We start from the raw sequence: 16,283 nt of genomic DNA on the forward strand, positions 1-16,283 counted from the left end.
TGAGTAAGACATTTCTTGGATAATTTCTTCATTTTTTAAAAATCTTAGTTCTCTCTCCTCCACCTGAATCATTTCTAGATTTCTATCTTTGAGCTCACTAATTCTCTCCTCCATATGGTCTGCTCTGTTTTTAATGCTTTCTCCATTATTTTTCATCTCATTAATTGTATTCTTCATCTCCAGAATTTCTGTTTGTTTTATTTTTTAGAGTTTAAATCTCTTTGGTGAAGTACTTCTTCTGTTCATTAATTTTATTCCTGCAATCCTTGAACTGTCTTTCTGATTTTTCTTGTAACTCGTTGAGTTTCTTTTTGACAGCTATTTTGAATTCTCTGTCAGGTTGTAATCTGTGACTTCAGGTATAGTTTCTGGAGAGTTGTCATTTTCTTTCTGTTCTTCCATTTTACTGTAATTCTCTGTGGTGTTTGATGAATTGATCCTCTACACATTTGTGGTAGTAACCACCTTTCTTGTTTAGATACAGCTTTGGTTACTTTGGTTCTAAACTTCTTCTGTTTGTATTTGACAGCCTGCACTTTCCACCCTCCACTGCCTCTGCTAGAGGTGTAGTTAGGACTCTCCTGTGTTGCTTGTGCTTCTGACATTGCTGGTGCCTTGCTGCTTACAATGTCACCACAATCTCAGGTGTCACCACTATGGTCACCAGGCTGTGAGCACTTCTGCTGCTTCTGGGGTTGCCTGGGTCTCTTGTTCCTTCACTGGCTCTCCACAGGTTCTCCCTGGGCCTGGATGCTGCTGCCGCATTCATCACCTGTGCTGCTTTCCCTGGATTGTCTAGGGGTGCTGGTTGCACTGCTGCTAGGGGTGCTGAATTCACAGGTGTTGCTGTTGTTGCCAGAGACCTGAGGACCCAGGGACTTGTATGCAGCCCCCACTCCTGGTGGAGCTGGTGTCAGGGTTGCCGTCACTGGGGGCTGTGGTCACTGTTTCTTCTATGGTTCCTGAAGCTTCTGGTCACAGGTTCTACCTGCCAGCATGTGGGGAAGCAGGCGTTAAGCAGGGAGAGGCTTTTCTTGCTCTATATTTGTGAAGCTGCTGATCTCTGGTGCTAGCCGGTGTGTTTTGAAAGCTCAGGTCAGGGTGCCCCACCCCAGCTGGGAACATTTGAGTTTTGTATATGATCCCCACTGTTGGAAAGCTCTGGCCACTACTTGGGGAGGGGGTGAAGGGGGTACACATGCTGCATCTGCTGGGAGACAGCCAGGGAGCAAGCTGCACCTGTTTTTTCTGCTCCCACTACATCTGCTCAGTCACTCAAGCTGTGGCGTCTGCTGTGTCCACTCCACTTGCAGTTGCACAAGCTGAAGTACCCACTGTCTCTGCTCCACACCCTGGATCACTGCTGCTCTGGGGGGGGGGGGGGGGCTGCTCCAGTATTTTCTCTGCCTCCCAGGGTTCCAGTCCACCCACCTTCAGATGTATAGATGCATAGATCTCTTATGCATCCTGTTGTGCTGTATAGGGAATCATCTGTTGGTCAATGGATGTCCAATTGGTTGTAATACAGAGAGGAGGGACAAAGGGGACAACACAGTCTGCCGTGATGCTGACATCACTCTGTTCAGCATTTTTATTGCTGTAAAAATGGGAGTGATGGTCTCAAGCTCCTTATGTGCTAGACCAGGAACCAGCAGAACATCTCCATAGCAATTTTAAGTTGTTTATATTGAATTTGGAATTATACCTGAGAGCCTAATGTTGCTTTTAAAGAACTTTTTAGAAACTCAAGTAATGAAATTTGTACATGTACTTTTTCAGTGGACTGACTGCTGAAATTTATGTGAGTTGTTACAATGAATTTATAGAATATATTTTAAGCTATTATTTCTATCTGCTATACGTAAATGAATTTGAAACTTAGGCTAAAGTATTGAAAGTATTTGATGGTGACGTATACCATGCTTGATTCACCTCTTTTGGAAATAATTAGAGCACAGAGATAATATGCTTGTCTTGGTTATTGACATTGGAGTATATAGCAAATAAAAGTGTCCTTGCTCTCCTGGAGGTCAAGGGTGGTAGAAATAAAATTAGGAGTGAATCTGGAGCATCCACCTTAAAGATGATGATTTCCTTTGAAGGTTAATAAACTGTTTAAATTACACTGTTTAAATTCTTTCTGTAATGGCAAACATTCATGACAAATATTTGACAAAAATGACAAACATTTATAGAAACAAAAATGAATCTTCCAATAATCAGTTTTGAATATGTTCACATGCTGGAATGAGAATTCTACTCAGTTGCTGGACCAGGGAAGACTGCTATAGAACGTTTTGAGCAAAGAAGTTAATGGATATTCATATCCACCATAAAGGAACACTTAGATTTGGGTATACAACTGCGTCTGTCTGTGGTCTATCATACACTCTCCATGCCTAGCTGACTTTCTGTTTATAATTTTAAATAGAATTATTCAATATTTTACAATACTTAGTAAGTAAGGTCAAGAAGAAAGGAAGTGTGTAAATGAGCAAATCAAGTTTGGCTTCATTCTTTTTAGCTCCTCTAGAGCCATTTTCCATTTTGTTCTGGGGAGATATGAATTTGAAATTTTAAAATTAACACAACTAAGTATTGAGAACAAAGTTTTTCAATAACGAAGCATCTGAAAATGTGTGAATTCAAACTGAGAATTCATTAAGTGAGGAGATGAGAGTATTTGGCAGAATCCACTTGTTAGAGATTAAAGGAAATAAATTTATATTTAATTCCCAATGAGTTTATTTTTCCCACTAAAATGGTTATAGGATGTCGCCGAATTGCCTTTCCATATAATCTTTCTAGGGGAGTTATTATGAATCTTTTAAAATCTTTGCCCCTCTGCCTGGTAAAGAGTACTTGATTATTGTTTGATTTTGCATTTTACAATTTTATTTCTTTCATTCTTAATGATGTTGAGCATCCTTTCATATGTACTTGGAATTTTTATTCTTTCTTCTGTGAATTTCTGATCATATTCCTTGCTTATTAGAAAAAGAAGTGTTTGTTTTATTCTTATTTTATAAGAGAAGTTTAATTAATGCAGGGTTTTTCATTATTTTTCATCATTCTCATCTTTCACAGCTGGAACATGGTTTTTCATATTAGAAGGATATAATACATATTTTGTTGATTTAGGAATAACAGAGATTTTTCTGTCATAGACATTGCAAATGATTTTCTTCAGTTTATCATTCAACTTTGTCTTTGCTTTGGTTGTTTTGCTTTAGTTTTCTGTTTAATTTTTGATTGTTAAATTATCGTCTTTTTATAGTTTCTAGCATTTGTGTCTTGCGTAGAGAGATTGTCACCACTTCAAGATTACACATATATTTTCACCTGTCTTTTTGGTATGTTTAAACTTTCCTTTCATACCTTTAAATATTTAGTCCATCCAGTGGTCCACCTATTAATTGAATTGTGAAGTGTTAAGTATTCATTTGCAAAATAATGTATCTCTACTGCATTCTTTATAACAAAATTAATTCCACATGAACAAAATATTTAATTAAATAATATATATTTAGTCTATTTATTTAAAATTCCTTTTCTATCATAGACAACATGGAATAAATGATCTACTTTTGAATTTTCAATTGTCTTGCAAGATAGGCCTATCCTTTCTGTCACCAGCATCAAGTTGTTTTGAATTATTCTGATATTTAATAATACTGGCTTATCTGCATTATATTTATTTAGAACTATTTTTTTGGATATTCTTTAAGATGTATTTAAATAATGCTATTACTAAAATAAAAAATATTTTCTTGATTTTGGTTGGGGTTTGAATTTGCAGATAAAATGAGGCAGAATTTCTGCATTTAAAAATATTGATAGTTTGTACCTTAGGATGAGTTATACTTTATTCGTTAAATACTTCTCTTATGACTTTGTACTATATATTTCACTTTGCTTCACATAAATTGTAGGAAGTATTCTATGTATTGTGTAATTTTTCTATTTTTTTTTAAGGAAGATTAGCCCTGAACTAACATCTGCTGCCAATCCTCCTCTTTCTGCTGAGGAAGTTTGGCCCTGAGCTAAGATCTCTGCCAGTCTTCCTCTATTTAATATGTGGGATGCCTGCCATAGCATGGCTTGATAAGCTGGGCATAGGCCCCTGCCAGGGATCTGAACCAGCAAACTCTGGGCTGCTGAAGTGGAGTGCATGAAATTAACTGCTGCACCACTGTAGTGGCTGGCCTCCAATTTTTCTATTTTGATTTAATTTTTTTCTATTATAATTTCCCACTGGTTACAATGATGTCATACTCGATATATTAATTTTTATAACTATTAACTTTGTTACCATATGCACCTAATAGAATGCAATCAGGAAAACAGGTGCTATTTTAAATAATTTACCCAAAAGGAAAACACCGGAGTTGGAAGGGCTGACAGAAGAACTCAGAGAAGGAAAGGTCAGTGGAGAAGCAGAAAAAGAAACCATTTGGTCCTGAGTTTTTCTGTGTTTTAAGATTTTTGATTACTGACTCAATCTCCTTACTCATTATTGATCTCTTCAGATTTCCTCTTTCTTCCTAACTCTGTCTTGGTAGGTTGTATGTTTCTAGAAATTAATTCATTTCTTCTAGGTTGCCTAGTTTGTTGGCAAATAATTATTCATATAGACTCTTTTGGTTTAAGTATTTATGTGGTATCAGTTGTAATGCCTCCTCTTTCATTTTCATCTTATTTATGTTTTTATTTTTATTATATTTATTTTCATTTATATTTTTATTTTATTTATTTGGGGCTTCTCTCTTTTTTTCCTTAGTCAGTCTAGCTAAAGGTTTGCATGTTTCATATTTTCAAAAAAACGGCTTTTAGTTCTGTTGATGTTTTCTGTTTTTTTCTGGTCTCTGTTTTATTTATTTTCACTCCAATCTTTGTAATTTCCTTCCTTCTGTTGACTTCAGGCTTAGTTTGTTCTTCTTTTTTAGTTTCTTGGGTGTAAAGTGAGCTTGTTTATTTGAAGTTTTTCTATTTTCTTAATATAAGCATCTATCACTATAAACTTCCCACTCAAATCTGCTTTTGTAGCATCCCTTAGGTTTTGGTATGCTGTTTCCATTTTCGTTTGTTTCGCGATATTTTTTGACTTCTGTTTTGATATCTTCTTTGACTCATTCATCATTTAGAAGTGCGTTGTTTAGTTTCCACATGTTTGTAAATTTTCCAGGTTTCCTCTCATTGATTTCTAGTTTCATACCATTGTGGTTGGAAAAGATACTTGGTATGATTTCAGTCTTTTTAAGTTTGCTAAGACTTATTTTGTGGCCTAACATATGATCTATTTTGGAGAATGTTCTGTGTGCACTTGAGAAGAGTGTGTGTCCTTTTGCTCTTGGATGGAATATAAATGTTCTATAAATGTCTGTCAGCTTCATTTGGTCTAATTTTGGTTTAAGTCCAGGGCTTCCTTATTGATTTTCTTCCTAGATGATCTATTCATTGCTGAAAATGAGGTATTGAAATCCCCTACTATTATTGTATTGTTTTCTTTTTCTCCCTTCAGAGTTGTTAGTAATTGCTTAATATATTTAGGTACTATGATATTGAGTGCATATATATTTATGATTGCTATATCTTGATGAATTGACTTCTTTTTAGTTATATAATGACCTTCTTTCTGTTTTGTTACTATTTTTGGCTTAAAGTCTGTTTTGTCTGATACAAGGTTAGTTAACCTACTTTCTTTTGGTTTCCTCTTGCTTGCAATATCTTTTTCCAACCCTTCACTTTGAATCTATGTGTGTCCTTAAAACTGAAGTGGGTCTCTTCTAGACAGCATATAGTTGGGTGTTGTTTTTGTTATTTTTTTAATCCATCCAGCCACTCTGTCTTTTTGATTGGAGAATTCAATCTATTTATATTTAGAGTAAATATTGATATGTAAGAACTTTCTAATACCATCTTAATTGCTCTTTGGCCATTTTATATTTCCATTGTTTCTTTTTTCCTGTCTTTCTTTCTACCTTTGTGAGCTGGTGATTTTCCATGGTGTGTGCTCTTATTTATCTCTCTTTTTCTCTTGTGAATGTGCTATTGACTTTTGCTTTATGGTTATAATGAGGTTTACATAAAACATTTTATAGATAAAACAGCCCCTTTTAAGCTGTTGGCAGCTTAACTTCAGTTGCATTCAAAAGCTCTACTCTTTTTCTCCTCCCTTTTATGTTTTTGATATTACAATTTATCTCTTTTTATATCATGTATTCATTAGTAAATTACCATAGCAACAGTTATTTATAACACTCTTTTATTTTAAACTTTATTCCATAGTTAAGTGGTTAACAAACTCTCATATTATGGAAGTAGAGTTTTCTAAACCCGTGCGTATATTTGCCTTTATCACTGTGTTGTATATTTGCGTATGTTTTCATGTTACTAAATGCTAAATGATGCTAAAATGATTAACATCATTTTATTTCTACTTGAAGAACTTTCAGAATTTCTTGCAAGGCATGTCTAGTGGTAAAAAACTCCCTAGCTCTTGTCTGGGAAAGTCTTTATTTTTCATTTATTTCTTAAAAATAACTGCCATATAGAATATGCTTGGCTGGCAATTTTTCCCTTCTTCACTTTTCCTATATCATTCCACTCTCCTTGCCTGAGACTTTCTACTGAGAAATCTGCTATAGTGTAATGGATTTTTTTTTGTAGGTTGCAATCTTTTTTTCTCTTGCTGCTTTTAGGATTCTTCCTTTGTCTTTGATTTTTGAGTTTCTTATATTGTATCTTGCAGAAGATTGTTTTGAATAGAAATAATGGGGTGATCTACTAGATTCATAAACTTGGATGTTAAGCCTCTCCCCAGGTTTGGGAATTTCTCAGCCATCATTTCTTCAAATAGACTATCTGCCCCTTTTACCTACTTTTCTCCTTCTGGAACTCAATTATCCTAATATTTGTACATTTGACGATGTCCCAGAGTTCAAATAGGCTTTTTTTTCTCTTTTTTATTCTTTCTTTAAATTCTTCTCTGACTGGGTCATTTCCATGTTCCTATCCTCTCCATCACTGATTTTACCTTCTGTTTGATTTATTCTATTGTGGATTCTCTCTGTTGCATTTTTCATTTTCATCACTGAATTCTTTAACTCCCGAATTTCTGTTTGATTCTTTTTTTTATGACTTATATCTCTCTGTTAAATTTCCCATTTTGTTCATGAATTGTCTTCTTGATTACATTGAACTTTCTGTGTTTTCCTGTGGCTCATTTAGTTTCCTCAAGACAGCTATTTTGAGTTCTTTATCAGCTAAATTGCAAAATTCTATGACTTTGAATCAGATTGTTGGAGGATTATTTTTATCTTTTCGTGATATTTCCTCGACTCTTAATGTTTTTGGAGTTTACATTCCTGTTTTTTTTATTTTAAGGAAACTACACCTCCTTAAATCTTTACTTGTCTTCTGATGGGAGATACTTTTTGTTGTTCCTTCTTGTATCTGTGACTTTCTCCAACCTTCTATGGATACGCCTCTTCCACACTTCTTGCTCCCTCTTGTGGCAAACTTTTTAGCTTGTGTGTCTTCTCTGATTCTTGCACTTCATCATGCTGGCCGCTGGAAACCTCTCCTTTGTTTTCAGAATATTACCTACAGCTCATGTTTGTGGTTTCCCCTTTGCCCACAGACTCTGGCCTATTTTCCATGGGAATTTCCTGTTTACTAGAACTTTCCTTGCACCACAGAGCTTGGGAGAAGCCACAGGGGCCAGCTACAGAGTGGAGGGAGATGTGGGCTTAGTGCCTGGGGTGTTCAGGGTGCCGACATTCCAGCTGGGGGGATCCTCAAGTTAGGTTCTCCCAACAGTTTATGGTTAGGCTTCCTATTGGAGATCTGAAAACAGACAGCAGGAACTGTGTTCTTCTAATGTCCTTTGATATTCTTATCTGCTTCTTTTCCTATCTTCTACCTCCCCACCCTGCCCGGTCATGGAGGTCCTGCTTCAATACCATGGGTGTGTGGGCCAGGCACTCCTCAAGGCTGTCTTTCCCCTGTGGTTGAGGACACCACTGGGTAGTTGAGCCCCACACTGTGCCACCCTGCCACCCTCAGGGAGGGGCAACTTTATCAAAGTTCCTTTTACCCTCTCCAATGTGTCCAAACTTGTAATTTTTTTCTCCCACAGAGTGCTGTAATCTCTCCTCAGAAAGCCTGGACTTTTACCAAGGCTCTCTCATCCATGGGTGCCTGCCTACATCGGCATTTTCCTGGTTTTTCCTGACTGTGGCTGAGAAAGTCTGGGGTCGGTTCACAGGCTCTTGCTTGTTCTGTAACTTCTACTGAGGTCTGTCTGCCTATTACTTGATCCAGAGGTGAATGAGACTTCTCTTCAGTCCCTTGGTATATGGTAGTAGATACCACAACTTTTGTTCATGGATGGATGGCTAATTAATTGTTAAGAAGCGGGGATAAAAAGAAGGAATGTCTTATGCTGCCATGATTCTGACAGCATTCTCATTTTTAAGTTTTTGAGGGATGTCCATATCGTTTTCTATAGAAGCTGCATCATTTTACATTCCCACCAGCAGTGCATGAGGATCCCAATTTCTCCACATCCTTGCCAATGCTTGTTATTGTTTCTATTTTTGATATTAGCCACTCTAACTCATGTGATATCTCATTGTAGTTTATTTTTTATTTGTTTATTTAGGTCACAATAGTTTATAACATTGTTAAAATTTAGCTGTACATTATCATTTGTCAGTCACCATACAAATGTGCCCCTTTACCTCTTATACCCACCCCCTAACTCCCTCCGCCTCTGGTAACCATTAATCTGTTCTCTTTGTCCATGTGTTAGTTTATCTTCCACATATGAGTGAAATCATATGGCATTTGTCTTTCTCTGTCTGGCTTATTTTGCTTAACATAATACCCTCAAGGTCCACCCATGTTGTTGCAAAGGGGATGATTTTATCTTTTTTATGGCTGAGTAGTATTCCATTCTATATATACCATGTCTTCTTTATCCAATCATCAGTCAATGGACACTTGGGTTGCTTCCACTTCTTGGTTATTGTGAATAATGGTGCAATGAACATACGGGTGCATAAGTCTCTTTGAATTATTGATTTCAAGTTCTTTGGATAAATACCCACTAGTAGGATAACTGGGTCATATGGTATTTCTCTTTTTAATTTTTGAGAAATCTCTACTTTTTTCCATAGTGGCTGCACCAGTTTGAATTCCCACCAACAGTGTATAATGGTTCTCTTTTCTCCATGTCCTCTCCAGCATTCATGATTTTCTGTCTTGGTGATTATAGCCATTCTAATGGGTTCACGGTAACATCTCAGTGTAGTAGTTTTGAGTTGCATTTCCCTGATGATTAGGGATGTTGAAGATCTTTTCATGTGCCTATTGGCCATCGTATAACTTCTTTGGAAAATGTCTGGTCATATCCTCTGCCTATTTATTGATCAAGTTGTTCATTTTTTCTTGTTGAGCTGTGTGACTTCTTATGTATTTTGGAGATTCACCCCTTGTCAAATATGTGATTTACAAATATTTTCTCCCAGTTGGTGGGTTGTCTTTTTATTTTGTTCCTGGTTTCCTTTACCTTGCAGAAGCTCTTTAGTTTGATGAAGACACACTTGTTTATTTTTTCTTTCGTTTCCCTTGCCCACATAGACATGGTATTCAAAAAGATCCTTCTAACACGGATGTCAAAGACTGTAGTGCCTATATTTTCTTCTAGGAGTTTTATGGTTTCAGGTCTTATCTTCAAGTCTTTGATCCATTTTGAATTAATTTTTGTCTTTGGCAAAAGATAATGGTCTACTTTCATTCTTTTGCATGTGGTTGTCCAGTATTCTCAGCACCATTTATTGAAGAGACTTTCCTTTCTCTATTGTATGTTCTTAGCACCATTGTTGAAGATTAGCTGTCCAGAGATTTGTGGCACTAATCCTGGGCTCTCAATTCTGTTCCATTGTTCTGTGTACCTGATTTTGTACCAGTACCATGCTGTTTTGATTACTATAGCTTTGTGGTGTGTTTTTAAGTCAGGTACTGTGATGCCTCCAGCTTTTTTCTTTTTTCTCAGGATTGCTTTGGGTATTTGGGGGTCTTTTATTTCTCCATATGAATTTTAGGATTCTTTGTTCTATTTCCTTGAAGAATGTAATTGGGATTGCATTGAATCTGTAGATTGCTTTAGGCAGTATGGACATTTTAACTATATTTATTCCTTCAATCCATATGCATGGAATATCTTTCCATTTCTTTATGTCATCATTGATTTCTTTCAATAATATCTTATGGTTTTCATTGTATAGGTCTTTCATCTCTTTGGTTAAATTTACTCCTAGATATTTTATTATTTTTGTTGCAATTGTAAATGGGATTGTATTCTTGAGTTCTCTTTCTTTTAGTTTGTTATTAGAGTATAGAAATGCAACTTATTTTTGTAAGTTGGTTTTGTACTCTGCAACTTTGTTGTGGTTGTTGATCATTTCTAACTGTTTTCTAATGGATTCTTTGGGGTTTTCTATATATAAGATCATGTCATCTGCAAACAATGAGAGTTTAACTTCTTCATTGCCTATTTGGATTCTTTTTCTTTCTTTTTATTGCTTAATTGCCCTGGCCAAAACATTCAGTACAATGTTGAATAAGAGTGATGAGAGTGGTCACCCTTGTCTTGTTCCTGTTCTCAGAGGGATGTCTTTCAGTTTCTCACCATTGAGTATGATGTTTGCTGTGGGTATGTAATATATGGCCTTTATGATGTTAAGGTATTTTCCTTCTATACTCATTTTATTGACAATTTCTATCATAAGTGGTTGTTGGACTTTTCAAATGCTTTCTCTGAATCTATTGAGATGATCATGTGGTTTTTGTTCCTGATATTGCTAATGTGGTATATCACATTGATTGATTTGCATATGTTGAACCATCTCTGCATCCCTGGTATAAATTCCACTTGATCATGGTGTATGATCCTTTTAATGTCTTGCTGTATTTGGTTTGCCAATATTTTGTTGAGGATGTTTGCATCTATGTTCATCAGTGATATTGACCTCTAATTTTCCTTCTTTGTGTTGTCTTTGACTGGCTTTGGGATCAGGGCAATGTTGGCCTCATAAAATGTTAGGTATTGTTCTGTCTTCTTTAACTTTTTCGAATAGTTTGAGTGGATAGGTATTAAATCTTCTTTGAGTGTTTGCCAGAATTCTCTGGAGAAACATTCTAGTCCTGGACTTTTATTTTTTTGGGAGACTTTTGATTACTGTTTCTATCTCTTTACTTGTGATTGGTCTACTCAGATTCTCTATTTCTTTTTGGATCATTCATGAATGGTTCTAAGAGCCTAAGAATTCATCCTTTTCTTCTATATTGTCCAATTTGTAGGCATATAGTTTTTCATAGTACCCTCTTAGAACCCTTTGTGTTTCTGTGGTATCTGTCTTAATTTCTCCTCTTTCATGTCTACTTTTATTTATTTGAGCATTCTCTCTTTTTTTCTTAGTGAGTCTGGCTAAGAATTTTTCAATTTTGTTTATCTTCTCAAAGAACCAGCTCTTACTTTCATTGTTACTTTCTATTATTTTTTTGTTTCAATTTCATTAATTTCTGCTCTAATTTTTATTATTTCCCTCCCTCTGCTGACTTTGGTCTTTGTTTGTTCTTCTTTTTCTAGTTCTGTTATGTGTAGTTTAAGATTGCTTATTTGAGATTTTTCTTGTTTGTTATGGTGGGCCTATATTGCCATGAATTTTCCTCTTTGGACCACTTTTGCTGCATCCCAGATGATTTGGTGGTGTATCTTCATTTTCATTTCTCTCCAGATATTTTCTGATTTCTCCTTTAATTTCAATAATCCACTGGTTGTTCAGTAGCATATTGTCACATATTTGTCACTTTCCCAGCTTTTTTCTTGTAGTTGATTTCTAGTTCCCTACAGTTGTGGTTAGGAAGGATGTTTGGTATTATTTCAATCTTCTTAAATTTATTGAGACTTGTTTTCTGTTCTGATATGTGATCTATCCTGGAGAATGTTCCATGTGCATTTGAAAAGAATGTGTGTTCCATGGTTTTTGGATGGGATGTTCTCTATATATCTTCTAAGTCCAACTTGTCTGATGTGTCGTTTAAGACCAATGTTTTCTTATTGATCTTCTGTTTGGATGATCTATCCATTGGTGGAAGCAGAGTCTTAAGTTTCCCTAGTATTATTGTGTTGCTGTCTATTTCTCCTTGTATGTCTGTTAGTAATTGTTTCATATATTTAGTTGCTCCTATGTTGGGTGCATAGATATTTACAAGTGTTATATGCTCTTGTTGGATTGTTCTCGTTATCATGATGTAGTGCCCTTCTTTGTCTCTTATTACAGTTTCGGTTTTAAAGTCTATTTTGTCTGATATAAGTATTGCTACTCCATCTTTCTTTCCATTGCCATTTTCATGGAGTATCTTTTTCCATTATTTCACTTTCAGTTTGTGAGAGTCTTCAGGTCTGAAGTGTGTCTCTTGTATGCAGCATTTATATGGGTCTTGTTTGTTTATCCAATTGGCCACCCTATGCTTTTCGATTGGAGCATTTAGTCCATTGACATTTAAAGTAGCTATTGATAAGTTTGTACTTATTGCCATTTTGTTACCTTTTTCAGGCTTTTAGTAGTTCTTCTCTGTTTCTTTATTCTTCCCTTACTCTCTACCTTTGCAGTTTGATGGCTTTCTTTAGTATTATGTTTGGGTTCCTTTTTCTTGATGTTTTGTGTATTTATTATAAGTTTCTAGTTTCTGATTACCATGAGGTTCACATGTAATAACCTATGTATATAGGAATCTATATTAAGTTGATGGTCTCTTTAGTTTGACCTTTTGCTAAAAGCTCTACTCTTTTACTCCCCTCCTCACACATTTTATGTTTTTGATATCATATTTAACCATGTGGGTGTGTGTGTATCCATCACCCTCTTATATGGAAATGCATAATTTTAGTACTTTTGTCTTTTGACCTTCATATTATCTTCACAGGTGGTTAATCTGCTACTTTTACTGTATGTTTACCTTTACCAGTGATTTTATTGCTTTTTTAGGCGATAAATTCCTTACTTTTATTTATTATCTTTTCTTTTGCACTTAAATAAGTCCCTTTAGCATTTCTCGTAAGACTGGTTTATTGGGGATAAACCCAAAGTGTTTTGCTTGTCTGGGAAACTCTTTATCTTTCCTTTCATTCTGAATGATAACCTTGCTGGATAAAGTATTCTTGGATGTAGGTCTTTTCCTTTTATCACTTTAAATATATCATCCTACTCCCTTCTAGGCTGTAAGGTTTCTGCTGAGAAGTCAGATGATAGCCTTATGGGATTTCCTTTATATGCAACTTGTTGCCTTTCTCTTGTGGCTTTTAGGATTCTGTCTTTATCTTTAATTGTTGACATTTTAATTATAATATCTCTTGGTGTGGGCCTCTTTGGATGTATCACAGGTGCTCTCTGTGCTTCCTGTACCTGGATGTTTTTTTCCTTCCTTCGGTTAGCACAGTTTTCAGCTATTATTTCTTCAAATAGATTCTCTGTCCCTTGTCTCTCTCTTCTCCTTCTTGGAACCCATAATACAAATGTTAGTGCCCTCGATGTTGTCCCAGAGGTCCCTTAGACTGTCCTCATTATTTTTAATTTTTTTGCTTTTATCTGTTCAGTTTAGGTGATTTTCTCTAGTGTTTTGTCTAGCTCATTTATGTGTTCTTCTGTATCATCTACTCTGCTGTTGAGTCCCTCTAGTGAAATTTTCATTTCCAGTATTGTATTCTTCTTTTCTTATTGGTTCTTTTTTATATTTTCCAATTCTTTGTTGAAGTTCTCTGAGTTCATTCATTCTTCTCCCAAGATCAGTGAGCATCCTTTATGACTTTTTGTTTAAATTCTTTCTCAGGTGGATTGTTTATCTCTATTTCATTTAGTTCATGTTTTAGAGTTTTGTCCTCTTCCCTTGCTTGGAACTTATTCTTTTGCCTCCTCATTTTGCCTCTTTCTCTGTGTTTATATCTATGTATTATGTAATTCAGGTACATCTCCCAATCTTGTAGAGGTGGCCTTATGTAGGAGATGTTTTATGAGGCCTTGCAGTGTGCCTCCCTTTTTTCACCAGTTCCAAATGTTCTAGGACTGTCTCCTGTGTGGGCTACATGTTTCCTCCTGTTGTGACAAGGTTGCTTTTGTTGCAGGTGCTCGGCAAGTCTAAGCTGTCTCCCTGGCTGGTTGGTTGTAATGCTCAGCTGTGTGTGGCTTCTATGGACCCTTCAGTCACTTTATCAAGCATGGGGTGCTCCATTACACTTGTAGGCCTAATAGCACATTCCTGTTGCAGTTCTTCTGTTAAATGAGTAGGCCCCCAGTGTGACTGGTTGCTATGCTCATAGGCTTATACTTGCTATAGGCCTCCAGCCTGGAAAGCTTTTGTCAGCTCTCTCAGTGTTGCAGCTGTGTGGAGCTGCTGCTTGTCATGGGAACACCCAACTGTTTCAGGCTTTGGAAAGTGAGGATGATCCCCTGTACAGCTGTTTGAGAAGCACTAGTCTGCTGCAGCTGACAAGACCCACTGCCCACAGGGCCACACACCCCATCAACACTGTCCTGCCCCATGCATGCACCCTGACCCACTGAAGTGGACCCAGTTGCCTTGCTGCAGAGGCCCACACACTCCACCAACACCCGACATACTCCAGGCACTGCTTGTGAACACCCTATCTTACAGAATTGGACCCACTTGCCAGCCTGCAGAGGTTCTAGGCAACCCACCTTTGCAGGCCCAGAGGTTGTCCAATGGCTTGCTGTTGGATAGGGCCAGTCTTTAGAGTGGATTACCTGCCATGGCTGAACTGGATTAAATTCGTACTCTATTGGGTGGGGCAGATTCCTGGGCTAACAGGCCAGGGAAAAACAGCAATGACGTTTTTCACACCTGTACTAGGTCTCAATAATGGGTGCTGCCAATGTCTCAGTCCCTTGAGAGGTCTCACCTCACACCAAGATGTGCCCAGAGCCTATCAAGTGAGTCTATTTTCACCAAAGGACTGTGCACCTTTCTTTCTGGTGATTTTAGGTTGCTTTCTGAAATGAGTGTATTTGTGTGTGGGCCCTTTAAGAGAAGGCTTTTTCCCCCCTTATGTCTGATAGCTTTTCTAGGGGTATTCCCTGTTGTTGTTAGTAGCCAGAAAGCCAGATATTATGACACTCATGTTGGTTGTGCTGAGTCCCAAACTGTTTATTGTGGTAACACTCCTCTGCTCAGACCTTGCATGTCTCCAGGAAAGACTTCACACCTTAGGGTTGCTCTTGGCTAGCTGTGAGGTGCCACAACTCACGAAGGTGGATTTTTCCTCTCCAGAAAGGAATTTCTGCCTCTTCCACCTCAGTCAGCACTGTCTATTGTTGCAGGGGTTCTTTTTATCCAGTTTTCAGTTCTCTCTCAGGGGTAATTATTCCAAGAATAGTTGTAAATTTATTGTGCCTGTGGGAGGAGGTGAGTTCAGAGTCCACCTATGCTGCCATCTTGACACCATCTCCTTGAACATCTTTTAATATACCTGTTGGCCATTTGTATATCTTCTTTGGAGAAATGTCTATTCAGGACTTTGCCCATTTAAAAATCAGGTGATGATGATGATTTTGCTGTTCAGCTGTATGAGATCTTTATATACTTTGGATATTAACTTCTTGTCAGGTATATGGTTTGCAAATATTTTCTCCCATTCTGTAGGTTGCCTTTTCATTCTTTTGATTTGTTTAGTTTGCTGCTCAGAGCTTTTTAGTTTGATGTAGTCCCATTTGTCTAATTTTGCTTCTGTTGCTTGTGCTTTTGGTGTCACATCCAAGAAATCATTACCAAGACCAGCATCAAAAAATTTTCCCCTATGTTTTCTTTTAGGATTTTTACAGTTTTCAGTCTTAAGTTTGAATATTTAATCCATTTTGAGTTGATTTTTGTGTAGTGTAAGATAAGGGTTCAATTTCATTCTTTTGCATATAGATATCTAGTTTTCCCAGCATCATTTGTTGAAGAGATTATCCTTTCCCCATTTTATATTCTTGGTACCCGTGTCAAAAACCAGTTGACCACATATGCATCAGTTTATTTCTGGATTATCTAGTGTGTTTTGTTGTTCTATATGTCTGTTTTTATACCAGTCCATACTGTTTTAAAAAAAAGAAATAAAAGTCATCCAAATCAGAAAGGAAAAGATAAAATTATCTTTGTTTTCTGATCACATGATCTTATATGTAGAAACCCACAGATTTCACCAAAAAACTGGTAGA

The 16,283-nt window shown here is 36.6% G+C and overlaps 1 protein-coding gene across 1 annotated transcript in view; it reads right to left on the reverse strand.

The window, feature by feature from the left end:
* The window catches only part of LOC139081543 (beta-defensin 43-like), a 33,888-nt gene that overhangs the window by 13,368 nt on the left and 4,237 nt on the right, over positions 1–16,283 (reverse strand). The window lies entirely within an intron of this gene.

Source organism: Equus przewalskii, chromosome 2, assembly GCF_037783145.1.
Source record: "Equus przewalskii isolate Varuska chromosome 2, EquPr2, whole genome shotgun sequence".
Classification (NCBI taxonomy): domain Eukaryota; kingdom Metazoa; phylum Chordata; class Mammalia; order Perissodactyla; family Equidae; genus Equus; species Equus przewalskii.